Consider the following 25,319-nt stretch of genomic DNA (forward strand, 5'->3'; position numbering starts at 1 on the left):
GGGAGGGAGAGATAAAGACGATATGGCTAATGGGTACAAAAATACAGTTAGACAGAAGGAATAAGGTCTAGTATTCGGTAGCACAATAGGGTGACTATAATTAACAATAATTTACTGTATATTTAAAAATAACTAAAAGAGTTGAACTGGAATGCTCCTAACACAAAGAAATGATAAATGCTTGAGGTTATAGATGCCTCAGTTACCCAGATTTGATCATTACACATTGTATGCCTGTTTCAAAACATCACATGTACCCCATCATATGTACAAAAAATTTCAACTTTTACGTTATATTGAGAGGGTACATGTACAGGTTTGTTTCATGGGTATATTGCATGATGCTGAAGTTTGAGGTATAAATGATCTCATCACCCAGGTAGTGAGCATAACTGACTGCTAAAATATCACTTACATTTTCTTAGTTTACCTGACAATATTTAAGGTGTTCCTATTGCCCTGTGTAGCTGAGATTATGTCATGAATGTTGTAGATCTATGGTAAAATACTTAAACATACACCTAGTTATGTGCTGCATGTCTTCCTGACTAAATTGGAAGATTCTCCAGACCACTAGATTTTGCCTTCCTTTCCATCCTCCACTACTATTGGCACAAAGTTGGTACATTATTTTTGCTGAAATTGTCATGTTCATAAAAAATGTAACTGTTTAAATAAAAAAGATATTGATAAGAAATTCTATAAAGAAAGGTGTATATCAACTTTGATAAGAAGATAAAACTGATGCATGACATAATACTAAAATAAAAATAAGGTAATATAATAAAAAAGAAAATATCAGAATAGTATCAAAATATATAAAATTGAAAGTGTGCTTTCCATCCCTGCTGCTATCTCTCCAGTTTCCCTTGCATGTATGCATACACATGCACAAACATACACGCATCTGAATCTACTTTATTAATTTTATTTAATTTTTATTACCATATCTGTGGCTTCTTTAACCAAATACAAGCAGATTCAAATATAGATTAATACTTTTTGCCTGTTATCATTTAAAATGAGTATTCATTTTACATATCTCAACTTATCTTTTTGTTTACTTAATAGTATGGAAGCTTTGAATATCAGTACAGAGTTCTAATTATTTTTACCATTTCATATTATTTCACTCTATGGATAATTTATTTAATTTGTATCTTATTGATAGTTAATGAAGTTTTCTCCTATTTATTTTATTATAGTGCCACAATAAGTAATAGTGAACATATACCATTTCTTATGTATCCAGATGTATTCATAGAATAGATCTTCAGTAATAAGATTTTATTTCAAAAGGTATGCACATTTGTAAATAAAAAATTGCCTTTATAAGTAGTTTAAGGTCTATCTAAATGCCTAAATCTTTAGCTTCATATCTTATCAGTCTCCTAACAAGCATCTTTTTCTTCTAAACTGATGGATGAGTTCCATTCTCAGAACACATCATGTTGTTTTACCCTCCACATTTTGCATATGCTCTTCCTTTTGCCTGGAATGCTCTCCCCTCAACCCTGCTGTCCTAAGATCCTATTTTAAGATTCTACTAGACTATCACCATATTCTGTTACATCAATTAACCTTCCTTTATACCTGTCATAATTGGCCAATCTCTCCTCTATATTCCAAAACTAACCTGCAGATACTTCTATCATTGCAGCTCATTTAATATTTCAACAAGTGCACGAGTATCTGTGTATGCCAGGCCTTCTGTTACTTGTTGGCAATAGAGAGTAAATATGATGTATTTCGCTCTACCCTCAAGGAATTCCAGTCTAGAGGGGGGATATAAAGGTATTCAATAAAGAATAGCAAAATCATTTCTAATTATAATTATGCTGTGCACTATTAGGAACATGTATAGAATAGCGAAAGAACATATAATGCCGGAACCTTCCCCAGTTGTTGTGGTCATTGGAAGACTTCTTGGAGAAATTCCATCAAGGTTTAGTCCTGAGGGTACATGTACAGGACATGGGCAGGTTGAGCAAATGGATATCATTATGTAGATATATAGCATTTGGAAAAGGCCCCGACAGCAATGGAGCCTGGCACACTAGAAGACAAGGGAAGTTAGTGTTCAAGGAGGAGAAAAATGCAAAATAGGGCTGTGGAGGTAGGCAGAATCCTACATTGTAGTAATTTGTTGCTTTCTATTTCCCAGCCTCACTGCTATTTTTTCTGTAATCCATAAAATAATGCCCATCACATTATAAACTTTCAGTAATAAATATTTGAGAATAAATAAATATATGATATTCATCAATAGTGGATGAAAATTGTCAAAATTAGTATCAAGTCAGAATACTTCACATCTGGAAAAACAAGTGCTGAGCAGTGCCTCCCTCACGAGGGATATCTAGATCTCTTCGGCAATCCTTCCTGCTTCCCTCCAGGTGTTCTATCATCTTAAGGTCTAGGCTTCCACCAACTGCCACATCAATGAAAATGCAAGAATTGCAATGCAGAGGAACAGATTTCCATAAACTAATAAGGTCATTTCAGAGTATGGGAGGTAGAGAGACTCTGAGAAGTTGCTTCAAGACATAAGGCGTTGAGGAAAGAAGGTAATAAGAGGGAAAAGAGAGATTTCGGTCTGGAAATTACTTAGGCTAATAGTCCACATAACTCCACATAAGCCAAGTCTCAGTATGTTGGTCAAAACAAGCAAATTCAAAGTTATACAGGAGGGGCGGAAAGAGACAAAAAGAACAAGGATAACTTTTCTTCTGTAGCTCCAATATAGTCTTCAAGTGCAGACTGTATGTTTAGCATCCTTTTATCCACTACAGGGAAAAATAAGATAAAATATCCTAAGCAAATCACCCGAGAAGTCTGTAAAAATTTCTCACAGCAAAAACTGGATAAAAGTTAAGCAGCTGCTGATAGTCTGCCCCCACTTAATCAATGCTTCCCCATTACCTCTACAATATGCCTAATGTCTTTATTATAGTAGCATCCAAGGCTCTGACCACCTCCTATCAGCACAGATTCTCTTTCCACTACTACTAACTTAATATCGTGTGCTCCAGAAATAGTAAACCAAATGTAGGTCCTGAATTCATTGGGCATTTTATGCTCCTCTGCCTTTGTCCATGCTCTTCCCTTCCTGGCTTATTTTACTCCAACCTGTCATCCAGATCTCAAATTCAGCACTACATCTGATCTCCAAGCTTACTCTGACTTTGCCAGGGACATTTAGACTTGCCTTTTCCTAGGTTCCCATATCACTACATGCAAATTTACACCATGGCAATTATCTTTCCTCTTGTTAGAATATAATCTCTTCAAGGATAGGAAAGTTGTGTTATCATTTCTGTTTCCTCAGTACATCTCACAGATTCTGATACGTAAAAAGGGCCAAAAAACATTTCTTGGATTATCTTTACTGAGAGTAGCCTAAAAGGCAGAAAATCCAACTTATGACAGTCATCTCCTCCCTACTAACTAATTCTGAGATACTTCACCTAGAGAAAAATCCTATCCTCTTATAATTAGACATATCCTTGGAAGAGCTAGCATAGCTCTTCAGTGTATAATGAAATGCCAGTGACTGAAAACAGATTTCTGCTAGAGTACAAACAGAAAACGAATCAGGACACAAGGAAGAGAGGTATAAAACAAGAAGAGGATAAAAGTTTAACAGATTCTATGATCCTGCTTGACCTAAAGTCTCATATAGGAATAATTTGTAAAAACATTATATTCCTGGTGATTCAACAAATGCTAATGTTTGTTGAGAGTAAGGCATGAAAGGCTAGGAACAAGGGTGGATTACAGTAAAGTGAGAGTTATAAATGCAAAAAAAGTTGTAGGCATGGTGGTAGAAAGGGCATGTTCTGTTTTGCACGAGGCTGCTCTATTCATGTAGGCAGAACTGCTGGTGTAATATACATGAATGGAGTGGCCTGGTGCAAAACAAAACAGAGAGATGAGGTCTCTGGTTATAATTCGATCTAAAAGCTGAGCTCCAACTTGGAATTCTGGCCAAATATTGCCGGGCTTATATTTGTTTGTTTCATTTTTCATGAAAATAAATAAATCTGTATTTATCTGTGAAATTTTCCACTATCTAATTTTGGTAATTAACTTGATTTCTTTATAAATCTTTGAGGGAACACGAAACATGTTGGGAATAGAGGACAGTTATGGCTTGCAGCCTGGTAACTTACAAATTCTGCTTACAAGATGATGAGAAAATTAGAATAGAGAAGCTAATTAACATTCCCCAAGCCACAAACCTGGTAAATGGTGAAAAGCTAGATTCAAATCAGGCAATCCAGTTTCAATTACGGTGCTCTTGATCCCCACTCCAGGGATTCTTTGCTGTGTGTGTGTGTGTGTGTGTTTGTGTGCATATACAAATACATCATATATCCCTTTGGAAGTTTGGTGAAGTCTGGACCCTTCTCAGAATAATATCTTGTACACATAAGATAAAATATACAGGCAATTACAAATGGCCAATAAATATGTGGAAAAAATGCTCAACATCACTTATGATCAGGAAAGTGCAAAACAAAACCACAGTGATAGGCTGTCTCACCCCAGTTAGGATGGCTATTATCAAAAAGACAAAATAATAAATTCTGGTGAGGATGTGGAGAGAAGAGAACTCTTTTTTTTTTTTTTTTTTTTTTGGAGATGGAGTCTTGCTCTGTCGCCTAGGCTGGAGTACAGTGGCGCCATCTCGGCTCACTGCAAGCTCTGCCTCCGGGGTTCACGCCACTCTCCTGCCTCAGCCTCCCGAGCAGCTGGGACTGCAAGCACCCGCCACCACGCCAGGCTAAGTTTTTGTATTTTTAGTAGAGACAGGGTTTCACCATGTTAGCCAGGATGGTCTCAATCTCCTGACCTCGTGATCCGCCTGTCTCGGCCTCCCAAAGTGCTGGGATCACAGGAGTGAGCCAGAAAAAAGATCTCTTATACACTATTGGTGGGAAAATAAACTAGCACAGCCACTATGAAGAACAATACAGAGTTTCCTTTAAAAACCAAACCAAAAGAAAACAAAAAAACTACAAATAGAACTACATATGATCCATCTATCCCACTACTGGGCATTTATCCAAAGGAAAGAAAATCAGTATATCAAAGAGACATTTGTAGCCTCATATTTATTGCAGCACTATTCACAATAACCAAGACATGGAATCCACCCGTGTCTGACAGCAGATGAAGAGATTTTTTTAATGCAGTACAATATACAATGGAATATTACTCAGCTATAAAAATAACAATCATGTTATTTGCAGCAACATGTATGAGACTGGGGTACATTATGTTAAGTGAAATAAAGCAGGAACAAAAAGCTGTTCATTACATGTTCTCATTCTTACGTGGAAATTTTAAAAAGTTAATCTTGGCCAGGCGCGGTGGCTCACGCCTGTAATCCCAGCACTTTGGGAGGCCGAAGCAGGCGGATCGCCTGTCAGGAGTTTGAGACCAGCCTGGCCGACATGGCAAAACTCTGTCTCTACTAAAAATACAAAAATTAGCCGGGCATGGTTGCGGGTGCCTGCGTTCCCAGCTATTCCGGGAGGCTGAGGCAGGAGAATCGCTTGAACCCCGGAGGCAGAGGTTGCAGTGAGCAGAGATCGTGCTATTGCACTCCAGCCTATGCAACAGGGTGAGATTCCGTCTCAAAAAAAACAAAACAAAACAAAACAAAACAAAAAAAAGTTGATCTTACAGAAGGAAAAAGCAGAATAGAGATTACTGGAGGCTGAAAAATGTAGAGAAAAAAGGAGAAAGGAGACATTTGTTAAAGGACACAAAATCACAGCTAGATTAGAGACATAAGTTCTTATGTTTTATAGCACTGTAGGATGACTATAGCCAAAAATAATATTTTTTATATTTTCAAATAGCTAGAAGAAAAGATATCAAATATTCCCAACAAAAAATGATAAATGTTTGAAATGATGGGTATGCTAACTACCCTGATCTGATCTCTACATATTATATGTATCACATCACTATGTACCACATAAATATGTAGAATTATTGTCAATTAAAAATAAATTAAACTTGAGAATATAAGAACACAAAGAAAATCAATTATACTAAACTGTAGTATTCAAATATTTTTTCAATGGTGATATAGTAATACAAGTGCTTTCTCAACACACTGAATAAGATCTAGTGAGAATCTAATAGCTAAACCAATTTTAAAATAGTAATGTTCCATAAACAGAACTAAAAACAAAAACCACATGATTATCTCAATAGATGCAGAAAAGGCTTTCAATAAAAGTCAGCATTCCTTCATGATAAAAACACTCAACAGACTAGACTTTGAAGGAACATACCTCAAAATATTGAGCCATATATGACAAACCCACAGCCAGCATTATACTGAGTTGGCAAAAGCTGGAAGCATTCCACTTGAAAACTGGCACAAGACAAGGATGCCCTCTCTCACCATTCCTATTCAACATAATATTGGAAGTTCTGGCCAGGGCAATTAGGCAAGAGAAAGAAATACAGGGCATTCAGATAGGAAGAGAGGAAGTCAAACTATCCCTATTTGCAGATGACATGATCCTGTATCTGGAAAACCTCATAGTCTCAGCCCAAAAGATTCTTAAGCTGATAAACGACTTCAGCAAAGTCTTGAGATACAAAATCAATGTTCAGAAATCACTAGTATTCCTATACATGAACAACAGTCAGGCTGAGAACCAAATCAGGAATGAAATTCCATTCGCAATTGTCACAAAAAAAATAAAATATCTAGGAATAAAGCTAACTAGGGAGGTGAAATATTTTTACAAGGAGAACTACAAAACACTGCTCAAAGAAACCAGAGATGACACAAACAAATGGAAAAATACTCCATGCTCATGGATAGGAAGAATCAATATCGTTAAAAGGGCCATACTGCCCAACGCAATTTATAGATACAGTGCTATTTCCATCAAACTACCATTGACATTCTTCACAGAACTAGAGAAAACTATTTTAAAATTCATATAGAACCATAAAAGAGACTGAATAATCAAGGCAATCCTAAGCAAAAGTAACAAAGATGAAGGCATCATGCTCCCTGAATTCAAACTATATTACAGGGCTACAGTAACCAAAACAGTTTGGTACTGGCACAAAAATAGACACATAGACTAAGAAGCAGAATAGAGAACCAAGAAATAAGACCACACACCTACAACTATCTGATATTTGACAAACCTGACAAAAACAAGCAATGGAAAATGAATTCTCCATTCAATAAATGGTGTTGGGATAACTGGCTAGCCATTGTCTTAGTAGCCTAGACAACTGCCTTGTCTAGGGAGATGGCAGCAGAGATGAAGAGACATAAATTAAGTCAATATATATTTTTAAAATAGGAGGACTATTTAGTGGATTGTATGGAATAGTGGATGAGAAAAAAGGGGGAATCAAAATTGTGAATTTATTAATAGCTAACTATTTATTTGACTGCAGCCATTTTTCCTCTCATTCTACCTCCAATTTCTTCTCTTTGTGCCTCTGACTCATCTTCCTTCTTTAATGACAAGGGCTCTAAAGTGAGTCACCTAAACTGCAGTCTGAGGAGGAGTCAAGGGTACTGCAAATGTGAGAGCCATATTCAGATACTGGCATGTGGAACAAGTTGAAGAATGGCTAATCTGACGTGCCGTATTTATCCAGAAATTTTAACTAGGCTCCATGAGTAAGGCTTTGAGGGCACAGTTCAGGGCTTAGCTGATTCCCCCCAAATGAGCTCTACTACCAGAAATTCCCCAGTAGAGATTATTTATTCTCCAGCTTTAGGGATTTTATTAGATGAAATGTCTTACTTCATGCTTTAATTTTATAGATCTATTTTTAACAATTTCCTGAACAGTACATTCTACCATGTCTCAAAATAAACAATTTGTTATATTTTTATAAATCTGGACAAAGTCTGCCTTGTTTATTAACGTGTTTTTAAAAAATTCAATAGATAAATATTAAGTCATTTACTTCTCAGTTAATTTATAGAAGACAGCATTTCCATTACTATCTTTTGAATAGGTAAGAGATGAAGGACAAAATACTTCAGACTTTTAAACTATGTTAATTTTATTTAAAATCATTGCTGTGAAAAAAAACAAAAAACAAGACATTGACCTATTGAACATAGTGTATTAATTATTTTTCCTTTTATGCAATCTTGGCATATTCTTCAATTCAAAATAAGAAACCCCAAAAGCATATAATACTTCTTTGGAAAAATATGCAAAGGCCAACACATACAAAGGACAATGCTAGCTACAGAAATGCATCAAAGACTAATAATAATTGACAAAAATCCAGTATTTTAACAATAATTAATACTAGGTAAATTGATACATCCTATTACAGTGTGAAATTCTGCCATTTAATTTCAAGTAAGAACCCTTATTTCCATTCTAGTACCTGCTGTCTTATGCATGTTTAACACAACAGCAACCATAATATAAGTAGTTAGTATATATTAAAGCATTAACGAACACCAAGCATTGTTAAATATATTACATGTATTTTTGCTTAATTTTCACAACATTACTAATGGTTAAATATTATTACAACATTTTGTAGGTAAAAAAACTGAGGCTTAGAAACATTGAAAAAAACTTGCTCAACATTGCAAAACAAGAAATTTGTGACACTGGAATTGACATCTACAAGGGACTGATGTAACTAATTGCTGGATACATGTCCCTCAAAGACACAGAAACAGATCTTGTATTCTAGTGGATCTCTGGCACCCAGTGAGGGCCTGAAACAGAGTACATGTCCAACAAATAATTATTGAAGTAAAGATTGACATTTCAGGAGCAGAGATTAATATTCAAAAACAAAGATGAGAATTTTGGCAGAAAAGTCAAAATGAGGTAAAAGTACATTTCCACCTTAACCTTTTTTTTATTTGCTTAGCTGACATAAGGAAGAGTTTATAATTTGTTTTTTTTTTAATTTTATTATCATTATACTTTAAGTTTTAGGGTACAAGTGCACAATGTGCAGGTTTGTTACATATGTATACATATGCCATGCTGGTGTGCTGCACCCATTAACTCCTCATTTAGCATTAGGTATATCTCCTAATGCTATCCCTCCCCCGTCCCCCCACCTCACAACAGTCCCCAGAGTGTGATGTTCCCCTTCCTGTTTCCATGTGTTCTCATTGTTCAGTTCCCACCTATGAGTGAGAATATGCAGTGTTTGGTTTTTTGTCCTTGCGATAGTTCACTGAGAATGATGATTTCCAATTTCATCCATGTCCCTACAAAGGACATGAACTCATCATTTTTTATGGCTGCATAATATTCCATGGTGTATATGTGCCACATTTTCTTAATCCAGTCTATCATTGTTGGACATTTGGGTTGGTTCCAAGTCTTTGCTATTGTGAATAGTGCCGCAATAAACATATGTGTGCATGTGTCTTTATAGCAGCATGATTTATAGTCCTTTGGGTATATACCCAGTAATGAGATGGCTGGGTCAAATGCTATTTCCAGTTCTAGATCCCTGAGGAATCGCCACACTGACTTCCACAATGGTTGAACTAGTTTACAGTCCCACCAACAGTGTAAAAGTGTTCCTATTTCTCCACATCCTCTCTAGCATCTGTTGTTTCCTGACTTTTTAATGATTGCCATTCTAACTGGTGTGACCTGGTATCTCATTGTGGTTTTGATTTGCATTTCTCTGATGGCCAGTGATGATGAGCATTTTTCATGTGTTTTTTGGCTGCATAAATGTCTTCTTTTGAGAAGTGTCTGTTCATGTCCTTTGCCCACTTTTTGATGGGGTTGTTTGTTTTTTTCTTGTAAATTTGTTTGAGTTCATTGTAGATTCTGGATATTAGTCCTTTGTCAGATGAGTAGGTTGCAAAAATTTTCTCCCATTTTGTAGGTTGCCTGTTCACTCTGATGGTAGTTTCTTTTGCTGTGCAGAACCTCTTTAGTTTAATTAGATCCCAGAAACCAACGAGAACAGAGACACAACATACCAGAATCTCTGGGACACATTCAAAGCAGTGTGTAGAGGGAAATTTATAGCACTAAATGCCCACAAGAGAAAGCAGGAAAGATCCAAAATTGACACCCTAACATCACAATTAAAAGAATTAGAAAAGCAAGAGCAAATACATTCAAAAGCTAGCAGAAGGCAAGAAATAACTAAAATCAGAGCAGAACTGAAGGAAATAGAGACACAAAAATCCCTTCAAAAATTAATGAATCCAGGAGCTGGTTTTTTGAAGGATCAACAAAATTGATAGACCACTAGCAAGACTAATAAAGAAGAAAAGAGAGAAGAATCAAATAGACGCAATACAAAATGATGAAGGGGATATCACCACCGATCCCACAGAAATACAAACTACCATCAGAGAATACTACAAACACCTCTACGCAAATAAACTAGAAAATCTAGAAGAAATGGATACCAATTCCTCAACACATACACCCCCCCCAAGACTAAACCAGGAAGACGTTGAATCTCTGAATAGACCAATAACAGGCTCTGAAATTGTGGCAATAATCAATAGCTTACCAACCAAAAAGAGTCCAGGACCAGATGGATTCACAGCCGAATTCTACCAGAGGTACAAGGAGAAACTGGTACCATTCCTTCTGAAACTATTCCAATCAATAGAAAAAGAGGGAATCCTCCCTAACTCATTTTATGAGGCCAGCATCATCCTGATACCAAAGTCTGGCAGAGACACATCCAAAAAAGGGAATTTTAGATCAATATCCTTGATGAACATTGATGCAAAAATCCTCAATAAAATACTGGCAAAATGAATCCAGCAGCACATCAAAAAGCTTATCCACCATGATCAAGTGGGCTTCATCCCTGGGATGCAAGGCTGGTTCAATATACACAAATCAATAAATGTAATCCAGCATATAAACAGAACCAAAGACAAAAACTACATGATTATCTCAATAGATGCAGAAAAGGCCTTTGACAAAATTCAACAACCCTTCATGCTAAAAACTCTCAATAAATTAGGTATTGATGGGACGTATCTCAAAATAATAAGAGCTATCTATGACAAACCCACAGCCAATATCATACTGAATGGGCGAAAACAGGAAGCATTCCCTTTGAGAACTGGCACAAGACAGGGCAATTAGGCAGGAGAAGGAAATAAAGGGTATTCAATTAGGAAAAGAGGAAGTCAAATTGTCCCTGTTTGCAGATGACATGGTGGTATATCTAGAAAACCCCATTGTCTCAGAACAAAATCTCCTTAAGCTGATAAGCAACTTCAGCAAAGTCTCAGGATACAAAATCAATGTACAAAATTCACAACCATTCTTATACACCAATAACAGACAAACAGAGAGCCAAATCATGAGTGAACTCCCATTCACAATTGCTTCAAAGAGAATAAAAATATCTGGGAATCCAACTCACAAGGGACATGAAGGACCTCTTCAAGGAGAACTACAAACCGCTGGTCAAGGAAATAAAAGAGGATACAAACAAATGGAAGAACATTCCATGCTCATGGGTAGGAAGAATCAATATCTTGAAAATGGCCATACTGCCCAAGGTAATTTATAGATTCAATGCCATCCCCATCAAGCTACCAATGACTTTCTTCACAGAATTGGAAAAAACTACTTTAAAGTTCATATGGAACCAAAAAAGAGCCTGCATCACTAAGTCAATCCTAAGCCAAAAGAACAAAGCTGGAGGCATCACGCTACCTGACTTCAAACTATACTACAAGGCTACAGTAACCAAAACAGCATGGTAGTGGTACCAAAACAGAAGTATAGATCAATGGAACAGAACCGAGCCCTCAGAAATAACACCGCATATCTACAATATCTGATCTTTGACAAACCTGAGAAAAATAAGCAATGGGGAAAGGATTCCCTATTTAATAAATGGTGCTGGGAAAACTGGCTAGCCATATGTAGAAAGCCGAAACTGGATCCCTTCCTTACACCTTATACAAAAATCAATTCAAGATGGATTAAAGACTTAAACGTTATACCTAAAACCATAAAAACCCTAGAAGAAAACCTAGGCATTACCATTCAGGACATAGGCATGGGCAAGGACTTCATGTCTATAATTTGTTAAAATGAACTAGTGTTTCAAATTTAAAATGTGGTTTTCTATCTAGCTCCAACACTACATTTCTTCATAAGCTTCTGCACATTATTTAATGTTAAATATTTGGATTGGAGGTTGTGTTGAAGCATGTTTTACAATTATCTTGGACTTTTAAGTGGCAAAACTATTAATGCCATTTCTTTCTTTGGAAGGCAAAGTCATGTTTTTCTTATGCTACTCACTGTTCAAATCTATGATGACTGATTGCTTCCGGAACTCTTCTTATATACGTCAGTCATTTTAAGTAGACACATTTTTATCAGTATATCAAAATACCATGCAATCTAACCTAGTTTTGTCACCCCAACCATATTAGTAATGAAAAACTGGAAAACGTTCTATTCGTTTTTCTGTCATATGTCTTAACAAGCTGCAGTCTTAGAGACATGCTAAAACTAGAATATCGAATTTAACCTGCTAGTGACTTTTTTTGAAAGAAGTTATTCTTCAAAGGCATACTACTTTAATATAAGTTGTATTTTGGGAAGAAGTTTTAGGGAAATAGAAATGACATTTTTAGAACCCATTCTGTATTACTTTCCATAAAGCAGTCATGACAAATATTTAATTTACCTTTTACAATATTTTTAGAGATGAAAAAGGGAGAGAGGTAAAGTGAATCCCCAGGGATAATACAACTAGGAAATGACAGAATCAAGATTTAATTCCAGGGTCCATGTTTGTTTACAGAAATGTCTTTGCCCCTTACAGTGATTCAGCCTTAAATCTGTCCTGTGAATTCTCTGGACCTTCAATACTTCAACTGTTAGAAAATTGGACTGGCTGGCTGATGTCCAAAGACTCTCTTGTAATAAAAAATCTATTTAACATGATCAATAATATACCAAATTAGGGAGAATCATGCTATGTATTTCTTAAATTCTTTTTTTCCTTTCTTTCCAAAGGTTATATTATGTTGAAAATTAGACACAAAGCTTCTTCTAAGACTAATAATATGCTGCAATATTTATTTTGGAAATGAAAAACTTATGATTAATTTAATAGCTAATATTTTTCCCAAACATTGAGTCTTGGTAGTAAATAAATTCATCATACTTATAATTTTCAGCCCGATTTTGAAAGCCAGTCAGATTTGAGTAGTTTACTGTCTATGATTTAAACTTTACAAATTATTATTTGATTATTTACTATATTAATTATGAAGGGTGATAGTGGTATAAACACCTAAGAAACTGTATTGTTAAATTTCTGAATCTTTGAACTGTTCTCTTATTTTCAGAGTTGACACAGAACTCAAACAACTGAACCCCTTAAATCAAGATTGTTGAACATTAACTAAAAGAATCTCTTCACAGTATAAATTTTCCCATAAAACTATTTCCAGTGTTATACTTGTTTTGTCCTACACTGCTAATTATACTTCTAAATTAATCTAAACACCATCAGAGTACCACAAGGCTGTACAGAATGGGAGTATTCTGGATTAGAAAACAGGAGATTCATATTTTATCTCAGGCTTCTTTAATTAGTCTTAATCCGAGGTATGTTTGTAGGATCCAGAGGTCTATGAAGTCCTGAATTTATGTTCACAATTTTGATGATATGTTCATTTTTCTATGAAAATCACCTTTACATTTTACCAGATTATCAAACAGACCCATAACTCAAAAGGTTTGTAAACACTGCGCTAACTTTTCGTCAAGATGTCGCACATTTCTTATCCCTGACTTCTTTCCATAAATTTAAACTAAATGATTTGAAAGGTAAATTCTAAGTTTAATTTTTTGATTGCTCTAAGAACATAACTGTTGATATTATATCTCACAAAGGAGATCTCTATTCATTGCATGAAGTATCACGGAGCAGTTTTCCCAAGACTGAAATACTGAATATTCAGTTTCTTCTTCATTGCTGTCTTCACTTCCTGGTTTCTCAAAGTATAGATAAGTGGATTCAGAAAGGGAGTGAAGATGGTATAGAAAACAGAGAGAATTTTGTCTACCAGGAAGTTTGTGGAAGGCCACACATAAATGAAAATACAGGGCCCAAAGAACATTAACACAACAATAAAATGTGCTGTACAGGTAGAAAGAGCCTTGGAGGATCCTGTGGAGGAGTAGTCCCTGACAGTATTAAGAACAATGATGTAGGAGGTGAGCAAAAGCAGAAAAATTGTAAGAGCAATCACACCACTGGTTGAAATCATGGAGGTCCCAAGAACATAAATATCTATACAAGCTAACTGGATGACCAAAGGAAGATCACAGAAAAAACTGTCTACAACATTGGGAACACAGAAGGGAAAATAGAGGGAAAAACTAATTGGCTCATTGTATGTAGAAAGCCCACTGTCCAACAAGAAACTGCCACAAGCTCAACACACACTCTTTGGCTCATAATTGTTGAATAGTGGAGAGGTTTACATATGGCAATATACCTGTCAAAAGACATGGAGATCAGCAGCACAATCTCAGTCCCATTGAAGAGGTGTAAAAAAAAGATCTGAGAAATGCAGCCTTCAAAAGAGATGGTCTTACGCAGAGCAAAAAAGTCCATAATCATCTTTGGTGTGGCAAAGGAGGACAGGCACATGTCAATGAGACAGGTTGCTGAGCAGGAAGTCCATGCGAGAGTGAAGGTGTGAGGTGGATAGGACAGTGAGCAAAATCAGGCAGTTGCCCAACATGGTCATTAAATAGAAGACAGAAAACACCACAAAAAAGAATATCTGGAGTTCAGGAGAATCAGTAAGTCCAAGTAACATGAATTCAGATACTCTGGAATAGTTGAACCCCTCCATTCATCTGCAGACTCGGCTTTATAATTGTAAAAGGAACAAAATTACAGAGTTTGAAAATGTGATATTTCTACAACCACATATTAACTTATCATTCGCTTAAAGATTGATTACTAGAATCCAACTAAAAATTCTCAGGGTAAACATTTTTGGGGGGAATCACTTAACAGTTGCTACCAGATATAATCTGAAAAGTTTAACCTCTTGGTTTTGACTAGCATTAGTACACGTTGAGCTGTAGTCATCACATGCCCATACAATTATCCACCTATCTGAATACTACTTAATGAGTTATGTAATACACATTTATTGAGGCAGATTACATTACATTTGTGTGCTCTACTGAATAAGGCATGTAAATAAAACTAAAAATAAAATAAGTGTTGAACTCTCAGGTTTCTCTTACACATAAAAATGTGAATATTTTGAATCAACTATTGTTAAACACTAGACTTAACTAAGACTTTAATGATTTCAGAATATCCATTTAATATCTTATGAGGGCGATAAATTATTTAATTTTTAATTTCTTAATTCCATAAGACAACTGATAACCAAAAGGCATTCTTGTAACCTACAAGAGTTATTGTCCACTTTTGGTAATTTATTATTTCATAGAAACATGTTTTAAAAAGAGAATCTCCCTCCTTTAATTCTCTTCATTCTACCCAAAGCTATATTTTAAACTAGAAAAAACAAACAAAAAAGATACATTAAGAACTCAGAATTATTTTTCAAAATTAATTTTTTCATTTACAGTGCTTCCCAAGTTCTAGAAATTTTATTTCCTATGGAATATCAATGTCTTTACCAAACAGTCAAAAGTGTGGTACAAAACAAGTGAAACTTAGTCCCAGTAAATGAAAGCTAATTTTGTGACCAGGTAGGGTTTACTTTGCCAGCCACCTAATGAAATTTAAGTCTTTGACTACAGAAATTTTAGCTGAGTAACTGGAAATTTGTCCAGGTTACTGGAAAATTTGATGAGACCAAAATTAATTAAGTAAAAAAATATAGTGTTAGATCAGGCATTTATAAGTCTATATGCATCTAAATCATTTTTTAGTTAAATTGCTTTTTCCACATGGAAAACTATATGAATTCCCTTGTTAAATTACACATTTGAATATTTCACTTTATATATTTGAATATTTATCTAGTTTTGATAATAATTTAATTATAATAGATAATGCAATTTTATCTAATCCTGTATTCTAACTTATCCGTCTTTGAAAATGCAATATTTCATTCCTTCTTCAATAAAAGTTTTCAAGGTACACTAAAAAAGATTTCATTATGTCAGTGAAACATGGTGGATGAATGTCAAAAATTTTAAAATATCAGTATACTAATATTTAAGTTATAGTCAATATTAATATGCTTAGAAAAGAATAAAATCATTGTTACAAACTCAAAGAATGAACAAATGGAAAAAGAGTCAAAAATGGGCCAGGCACAGTGGCTCATGCCTGTAATCTAGCATTGTGGGAGGCTGAGGCAGGCGGATGGGTTGAGCGCAGGAGTTTAAGACCAGCCTGGCCACCATGGCAAAACCCTATCTCTACTAAAAATACAAAAATTTGCCAAGCGTAGTGGCACACACCTGTAATCCCACACCCGCTTCTCGGGTGGCTAAGGCAGGGGAATCCTTTGAACCTGGGAGGTGGAGACAGAGGCTACAGTGAGCTGAGAACATGCCACTGCACTCCAGCTTGAGCACTAAGTGAGTACCTGTCTCAAAAAACAAAAAAAGAAAAGAACTATTTGACTTTTATTTTCTTCATTCTCTTCCATTAATTTATTCCCAATGATCCTTCCAAAAATTCTTGAAAATAAATAAAAAAGAAAATCTTGCATTATGAATGCCTGACACTTCTGACTATTGAAATTTTAGATTGTAGATCAATACACATATAGATTTAACTGGCTGACAGTGCCAATGTATCAATTCAGTGAAAAAATAAGTTTTATGATTATGTGCCCCCTTTTTTCTGAATTAACTGATTGGCTGATTAAATTTGCAGATTAGCTGATTGCTTTTAGTTAAAAGTAGTGGCATGGTTTCTAGTCTAAAGAAAAAGTCTTATCTGATTTGCAGTAAAAACTAAAACAAATGTTCCAAAACAATTTTGGCTTCTTTTTTGGATAACTATCACAAATTTTACATTGACTACACATTCTGACTTTAGAATAGAAGGATTATAGCAATTGTTCTGTTGCAGCAACTTTCAGAGTCCAGTTAGAAGTGGAAAAATAAAAATGGGAAAAAATCTGATTCATTTTTAAAATTTTTAATTTGTTTTTAATTGTTGCTGTGCAGAAGCAAATGTACTGGAAATGAATTGTACTTAGTTAATTATAATTTACCTTATTGTTCCATCCTTAACTCATTCTGTGATTGAACACTAAATATCAAAATTTTAAATATTACTTTCACGGCCGGGTGGAATGGCTCATGCCTGTAATCCCAGCACTTTGGGAGGCCGAGATGGGTGGATCACTTGAGGCCAGGAGTTCAAGACCAGCCTGGTCAACAATGGTGAAACCCCGTCTCTACTAAAAATACAAAAATTTGCCATGTGTGGTGGTGGGCACCTGTAATCCCGGCACCTGTAATCCCAGCTACTTGGGAGGCTGAGGCAGGAGAATTGCTTGAACCCAGGAGACGGAGATTACAGTGAGCAGAGATCACACCACTCACTCTAACCTGGGAGACAGAACAAGACTCCATCTCAAAAATAAAAATACAAATAAATGTTACCCTCAGCAATATTTTTCCTTTAGATGACCTCATGTTTTCCCATGTGGAGGAAAATCTGGTTACATCTCCATTTATTTGCACATATTTAAATTGTTTTGTCAATATTGAAAAATTATTTTGGCCGGGTGCAGTGGCTCACACCTATAATCTCAGCACTTTGAGAGGCCGAGGTGGGTGGATCATGAGGTCAGGAGTTCAAGACCAGCCTGGCCAACATAGTGAAATCCCATCTCTACTGAAAATAAAAAAATTTGCTGGGCGTGGTGGCGCATGCCTGTATTCCCAGCTACTTGGGAGGCTGAGGCAGGAGAGTTGTTTGAACCTGGGAGGCAGAAGTTGCAGTGAGCTGAGATGGCGCCATTGCACTCCAGCCTGGATGACAGAGCTAGACTCCATCTCAAAAAAAAAAAAAAAGAAAAATTATTTTTAAATTTTGTCATAGAATGATATTTGAGAATTCTTAAAAGGAGTCTATTGCCCAGTAGTTAAGAGTAGTTATGGTATTCTTGACTTCACTTATGTCTCAGTAGCCTAAGATTTGACCTCTACTTGTGAGAATTATATTAGATGGTCTATGTAAAGCTTGAAGCATATTTTCTGGGCAAAATTTAAGGAATTTTCTAGGTTTCAAAATCCAAATTTAACAATGCTGTTCAGAAATTATCAGTGTGTTTTATTATTAATAACATATGCAATAAAAATTCTAATCTATTTAACTTCGGGGATTTAGAAAAAGACCATGTCCTACCAAAATAATTTCATCTGTTTGAAATTGAATTTTTCATATGAAAATGGCACAAGTTCCTTTTATATTAAATGCATTGAAAACCCTCAGCTTCACACATTTGAATATTTCTATTTTACTGACAATTTATTTACTATTTGGAACTACTCATATTGATTTAAACATATACATAAGTTTATATTTACATTTTTTTCTCCTTTTCATCACTAGAAAGAATGTTTTAATTCCTATTTAATGGAACCATCCATTTTTATGTCTTTAAGTTATATATAATTTTTTCTTTACTATTCCTCCATTGTTTCTGTTTTATATAATTATTAAATAAATGTCAATTGTTTTGCTATCTGAAGAATGCAAACCACAACTGCTTCTGAAGACCCTATCATATCTAGCTTTTAACCTATGAGTTATGCACCTAGCATCAGAAACACCATTTCCTCCGAGATTCACAAGCCTACTGAAATCACCATAGTTCTTTAGTAAGCATCAGAAGCCTGGAGTATGGATGTATATTTTTCTCCTGTCTTTATTATAAAACCCCTTAGAAAGCAGTGACATTTACTAGATCAGGGATTAAACACTATAATCTACTTGCAGTGGGAGTCATTAAAATGTTGACCCAACTTTTCACGGAGTTGCAACAAGAACTGTGAAGTGTGTCTTTGCTATTTAAAGTGGGAATGCACACCTGTGATGTAGCAATGTTCATTGGAGAAAAGCACAACTGGGACTGGCCTAGGAGAAGAAAACATTGAAGCAGTCAATTACACAGCATATGGGGAATAAAAATTACTCCTTTAGTTATGGAAATATTCCCATATTTATGCCCCAGTTTTCAAAATCCAACAATTGGAAAATTATTCTTTTAGGCTAAGGCAATTTGTCTCCAGCAAATACTTGCTTACTGGAAGTTGCGTATTAAAGGAAGTATCATGCATTAAAGTTTCTGACAATACATTAAAAAATTAGCACAAACTAATACTGATAGCTGTTTCGAGGGATAGGTGAATCATAGAAAGGAGGGGGACGTTGGAAAGTCCAACATAGCCAGGAGGAGAGAAGAGAGGTAGTATGGATTACCTTAGACGAATAGTGTAAAAATTAAATTATAGAAATAAACTTTAAACATTCAGTTCAATGCTTACTACAAGGAAAGTACTTAATAAAATATAGTAGAAATGATAGCAGGGATGTTTATAATAATTATCATCATTTTTGAAGTGTTCATAATGGATTATCCAGGAAGATACAGATGTGGATACACAACCCAAAACCATAAGCCAAGGGTCTTGCCATATTTACCTGCAGGTCAATCATTTATCTGTGGCTTGCTCTCTAAGCACGACTTGTTTCCCAAATACCTCAAAGACTGAACTCTTCACAACTGTCATATCCATCCTACATTCCCCACAGGTCTGGCAATAGACCCCAAGAAAATCTTCCCTAGCTGACCACATTTCTAGCACTCTTTGAAATAGGGAAGCAAGTTTAGTTTTAAGATGTTTTTCCTTCTACGAAGAAAAAGGAAACGACTTTTTAAAAACTTAACAAAACTGGTATAAAGATTTAATAGTTTTCTAGTTGTCCCTTGGTATCCATAGAAGATTGGTTCCAGGACCCCCGCTGATACCAAAATCCATGGATGTTCAAATCCCTGAGTTAAAATGGCATGATATTTGTACACAATCTAAACACATCCTCCCATATACTTTAAATCATCTTAGATTACTTATGATGCCTAATACAATATAAATGCTATGTAACTAGTTGTTATACTGTATCACTTTCTGAATTTGTATTATTTGTATTGTTTTTTATTAATATTTTGGATCCGCTATTGGTTGAATCCGAGAATATGGAACCCACAGAAAAAGAGGGCTAGCTGTAAATCTAAAATATGTATCCAATTGTAAGACAAAAAAATAAGGATATATAGTAATTATTAGAGTAATCCTGGAAAACTGTATAAATCCTGGAAAACAGGTATAATTATTATTAGAGTAATACTGGAAAAGGCAAGAGAATAAACAGAAAAAGAATAGAAATAAAAATAATTCAGAAAGAGAGAGCATGAAGGAGTTTTTTGGTATTAGTAACCTGTTCTATATCTTGGTTGTGGTGCTGATTACATAATCTATATATATGCTAAAATTAATGGATTGTTTACCAGAACAAAGTAAAGGTCCATTTTACTTTAAGATAATTTTATAAAGTAGAATTTTAAAAAGTAAACCCAGATAATTCAGTACAAGGGAAAATTTCAAAATGAGAAAATAAATTCAATAACCTTCTTATAAATTATTCAACAATTAAATATATTGAACTTAAATATATTGAACTTAAATATATTTAATTGTTAAATAAATATATTTAACGTTATATTAAATATGTAATATATTAAAATGTAATATGTTAAAATGTAGCCAAAAAGAACCTATTCAGATGAACAATAGGCTATATAAAGTAAATAGGAATAATCTTAAACAGAAATGTGTTGTTTATAAATGACAAAAGCTATACTATTCTAAAAAAAGAAAAAAGTTGACAAATAAATTTAAATACTTATTATGGTATTGGAGAAAAATGCAACATCGTTCAACACATACATTTTCCCTCCTATAAAATGAAATTCAATAAACCATGAGATATTTTTGAGTTCACAAAATAATTTTCAAAATTTGTCTGAAGGCAAATCAGATTAAAGTAGTCAAGAGTTAGAAATATTATTTCATTTTGTTTGTTTGCTTTATGTTTTGGTTTTTAGCTAACTTAAGCTTTTTTTATTCATACAAATTTATGGGATACGTGTGGAATTTTGTTACGTGTATGTAATGCATAGTGATTAAGTCAGAATATTTAGGGTGTTCGTCACTCCAGTACAATACTTTTTAAAGTATAGTTATCCTACTCTGCTATCAAACATTCAATTTATTCCTCCTATCTTATCCTTTAGTGCACTTCTCTTTATTCTTTCCCCTGCCCTTTCCACTCACTCTTCCCAGTCTCTGTGATCTATTTTTCCACTTTCTACCTCCATGTGATGAAATTTTTTTAGCTCCTGCATATAAGTGGGAACATGGGATAGTTACCATTTTGTGCCTGGTTTATTTCACACCGGTTTTATCCATGTTGCTGCAAATGACATTATTTCATTCTTTTTTATGGCTGAATAATATTCCATTGTGTATATACGCTACATTTTTTGTTGGTTTGTTTTGTTTTCTGTTTTATTTTTTCATGATTTTTATTGGAGGATATCTTCAGGAAATATTCTGTATTTTGTATGTTACTGGCTTGATAATAGATCATGCTCGGAAATTATTTCAGAGCTTCATCACCTCTTCCAAGCACCACTTGGTACCTGAGTACCCCAAACATTGCTGGGTACACCTGCACATCATGCTACTGCCCCCGCGCACCAGCACATCCCTGGCTGCTGAGCCGTCCACCTTGCCATCTTCACTGGTCAACAGTTCTGCATGCAGTTTGAAGAGCTTTGCAAAATCCCTCACCAACTTCACAAACCCTGAGTCTTTTTACTATCACCTTCATAAGCCCAAACCCCCACTTAGGTTGGTCTCATATCTTTGCATTGTGAAAAGTACTGCAATAAACATGCGAGTGCAGGTATCCCCTTGGTATATTGATTTTTTTCCCCTTTGAGTAAATACCCAGTAGTAAAATTGCTGTTTCCAATGGTAATTCTATTTTTACTTTTGTGAGGAATCGCCATAATGTTGTCCACAGTTGCTATACTGGTTTACATTCCCACCAACAGTGTAGAAGAGTTCCTTTTTCAATCTGTTATATTTTGTTTTGCTTTGTTTTTGTTTTTAGTAATAGTCATTATGACTAGGGGAAAATAATATTTCATTGTGGTTTTGATTTGCATTTATATAATGATTAGTGATGTTGAGCATTTTTTCATATATCTTTTGGCCTTTTGTATGTCTTCTTTTGAGAAATGTCTATTTATATCCTTTGGCCACTTTCCAGTGGAATTTTTTTTTTCCTGTTGAGTTGTTTGAGTTTTTGGTAAATTCTAGGTATTAGTCCACTATTAGATGAACAGTTTGCAAATATTTTCTTCCATTCAGGAGGTTGTCTCTTCACTCTGCTGATTATTTCTTCTGCTGCTCAGAAGTTTTCTAAGTTAATTAAGTCCCATTTGTCTATTTTTATTTGTGTTGCTTGTGGCTTTTGAGGTGTTAGTCATAAATTCTTTGCCTAGACAAAAGTCCAGGAAATTTTTCCCTAGGTTTTCTTCAAGTATTTTTATAGTTTCAGATCTTCTGTTTAAGTTTTTAATCTACTTTGAGTTGATTATTGTATATAGTGAGATAGTGGTCCAGTTTCATTCTTCTGGATGTGGCTATCCAATTTTCCCGGCACCATTTATTGAAGAGTGTGTCCTTTCCCCAGTGTCAGCTTTGTTGAAGATCAAATCTGCAAACAAATTATAAAACTGTAATATCTAAGTAATATTGGAGAAGCACAGAAAACAACTGACAATATAAGGGACTTGAGAACAATGAATTATATATAGACCAAGTATATATAAGACCTTACAATATTATAATGTGAATATGTTACCTGAATTGCCAAAAGGGACTTTGTAGATGGATTTAAGGTTGCTAATCAGCTTGCCTTCCAAATGCTACCGGAGGTACAAAGAGGAGCTGGTACCATTCCTTCAGAAACTATTACAAACAATAGAAAAAGAGGGACTCCTCCCTAACTCATTTTATGAGGCCAGCATCATCCTGATACCAAAACCTGGCAGAGACACACATAAAAAAGAAAATTTCAGGCCAATATCCCTGATGAACATCAATGCAAAAATCCTCAATAAAATACTGGCAAACCGATTCCAGCAGCACATCAAAAAGCTTATCCACCATGATCAAGTTGGCTTCATCCCTCGGATGCAAGGCTGGTTCAACATACCCAGTCAGTAAACATAATCCATCACATAAACAGAACCAATGACAAACATCACATGATTATCTCAATAGATGCAGAAAAGGCCTTCGATAAAATTCACCCCTTCATGCTAAAAACTCTAAATAAACAAGGTATTGATGGAACGTATCTGAAAATAATAAGAGCTATTTATGACACACCCACAGCCAATATCATACCGAATGGGCAAAAGCTGGAAGCATTCTGTTTGAAAACCAGCACGAGACAAGGATGCCCTTTCTCACCATTCTTATTCAACACAGCGTTGGAAGTTCTGGCCAGGGCAATCAGGGAAGAGAAAGAAATAAAGCGTATTCAAATAGGAAGAGAGGGAGGTAAATTGTCAAAGTTTGCGGATGACATGATTGTATATTTAGAAAACCCCATCATCTTAGCCCAAAATCTCCTTAAGCTGATAAGCAACTTCAGCAAAGTCTCGGGATACAAAATCAATGTGCAAAAATTACAAACATTCCTATACACCATTAATAGATAAACAGCCAAATCATGAGTGAACTCCCATTCACAATTGCTACAAACAGAATAAAATACCTAGGAATACAACTAACAAGGGATATGAAGGACCTCTTCAAGGAGAATTACAAACCACTGCTCAAGGAAAAAGAGAGGACACAAACAAATGGAAAAATGTTCTGTGCTCATGGATAGGAAGAATCAATATCATGAAAACGGCCATACTGCCTAAAGTAATTTACAGATTCAATGCTATCCCCATCAAGCTACCATTGACTTTCTTCACAGAATTAGAAAAAACAACTTTAAATTTCATATGGAACCAAAAAAGAGCCTGTATAGCCAAGACAATCCTAAGCAAAAAGAACAAATCTGGAGGCATCACACTACCTGACTTCAAACTATACTACAAGGCCGCAGTAACCAAAACAGCATGGTACTGGTACCAAAACAGATATATAGACCAATGGAACAGAAAAGAGGCCTTAGAAATAATGCCACACACCTACAACCATCTGATCTTTAACAAGCCTGACAAAAGCAAGCAATGGGAAAAGGATTCCCAATTTAATAAATGATGTTGTGAAAACTGGCTAGATATATGCAGAAAACTGAAACTGAACCCCTTCCTTACACCTTATACAAAATTAACTCAAGATGGATTAAAGGCTTAAACGGAAAACCTAAAACCATAAAAACCCTAGAAGAAAACCTAGGCAATACCACTCAGGACATAGGCATGGGCAAAGACTTCATGACTAAAACACCAAAACCAATGGCAACAAAAGCCAAAATTGACAAATGGGATCTAATTAAACCAAAGAGCTTCTGCACAGAAAAAAAAAAAAAAAACTCTCATCAGAGTGGACAGTCAACCTACAGAATGAGAGGAAATTTTTGCAATCTATCCATCTGACAAAGGGCTAATATCTAGCATCTACAGGGAACTTAAACAAATTTACAAGAAAAAAACAACCCCATCAAAAAGTGAACAAAGGATATGAACAGACACTTCTCAAAAGAAGACATTTATGCAGCCAACAAACATATGAAAAAAAAGCTCATCATCACTGGTCATTAGAGAAATGCAAATCAAAACCACAATGAGATACTATCTCATGCCAGTTAGAATGGTGATCATTAAAAGGTCAGGAAACAACAGATGCTGCAGAGGATGTGGAGAAATAGGAACCCTTTTACACTGTTGGTGGGAGGGTAAATTAGTTCAACCATTGTGGAAGACAGTGTAGCGATTCCTCAAGGATGTAGAACCAGAAATACCATTTGACCCAGCAATCCCATTACTGGGTATATACCCAAAGAATTATATATCATTCTACTATAAAGACACATGCACATGTATGTTTACTGCGGCACTGTTCACAATAGCAAAGACTTGGAACCAACCCAAATGCCCATCAATCATAGACTGGATAAAGAAAATGGGTCACATATACATTATGGAATACTATGCAGCCATAAAAAAGGATGAGTTCATGTCCTTT

General features: G+C 35.2%; 1 pseudogene; it reads right to left on the reverse strand.

Annotated features, from left to right (window-relative positions):
- Positions 1 to 13,930: 13,930 nt before the first annotated feature.
- LOC112206660 (olfactory receptor 4K2-like) lies at positions 13,931 to 14,875 on the reverse strand (annotated as a pseudogene).
- Positions 14,876 to 25,319: the final 10,444 nt, after the last annotated feature.

The sequence above is a fragment of the Pan troglodytes genome, chromosome 22, assembly GCF_028858775.2.
Source record: "Pan troglodytes isolate AG18354 chromosome 22, NHGRI_mPanTro3-v2.0_pri, whole genome shotgun sequence".
NCBI lineage: Eukaryota > Metazoa > Chordata > Mammalia > Primates > Hominidae > Pan > Pan troglodytes.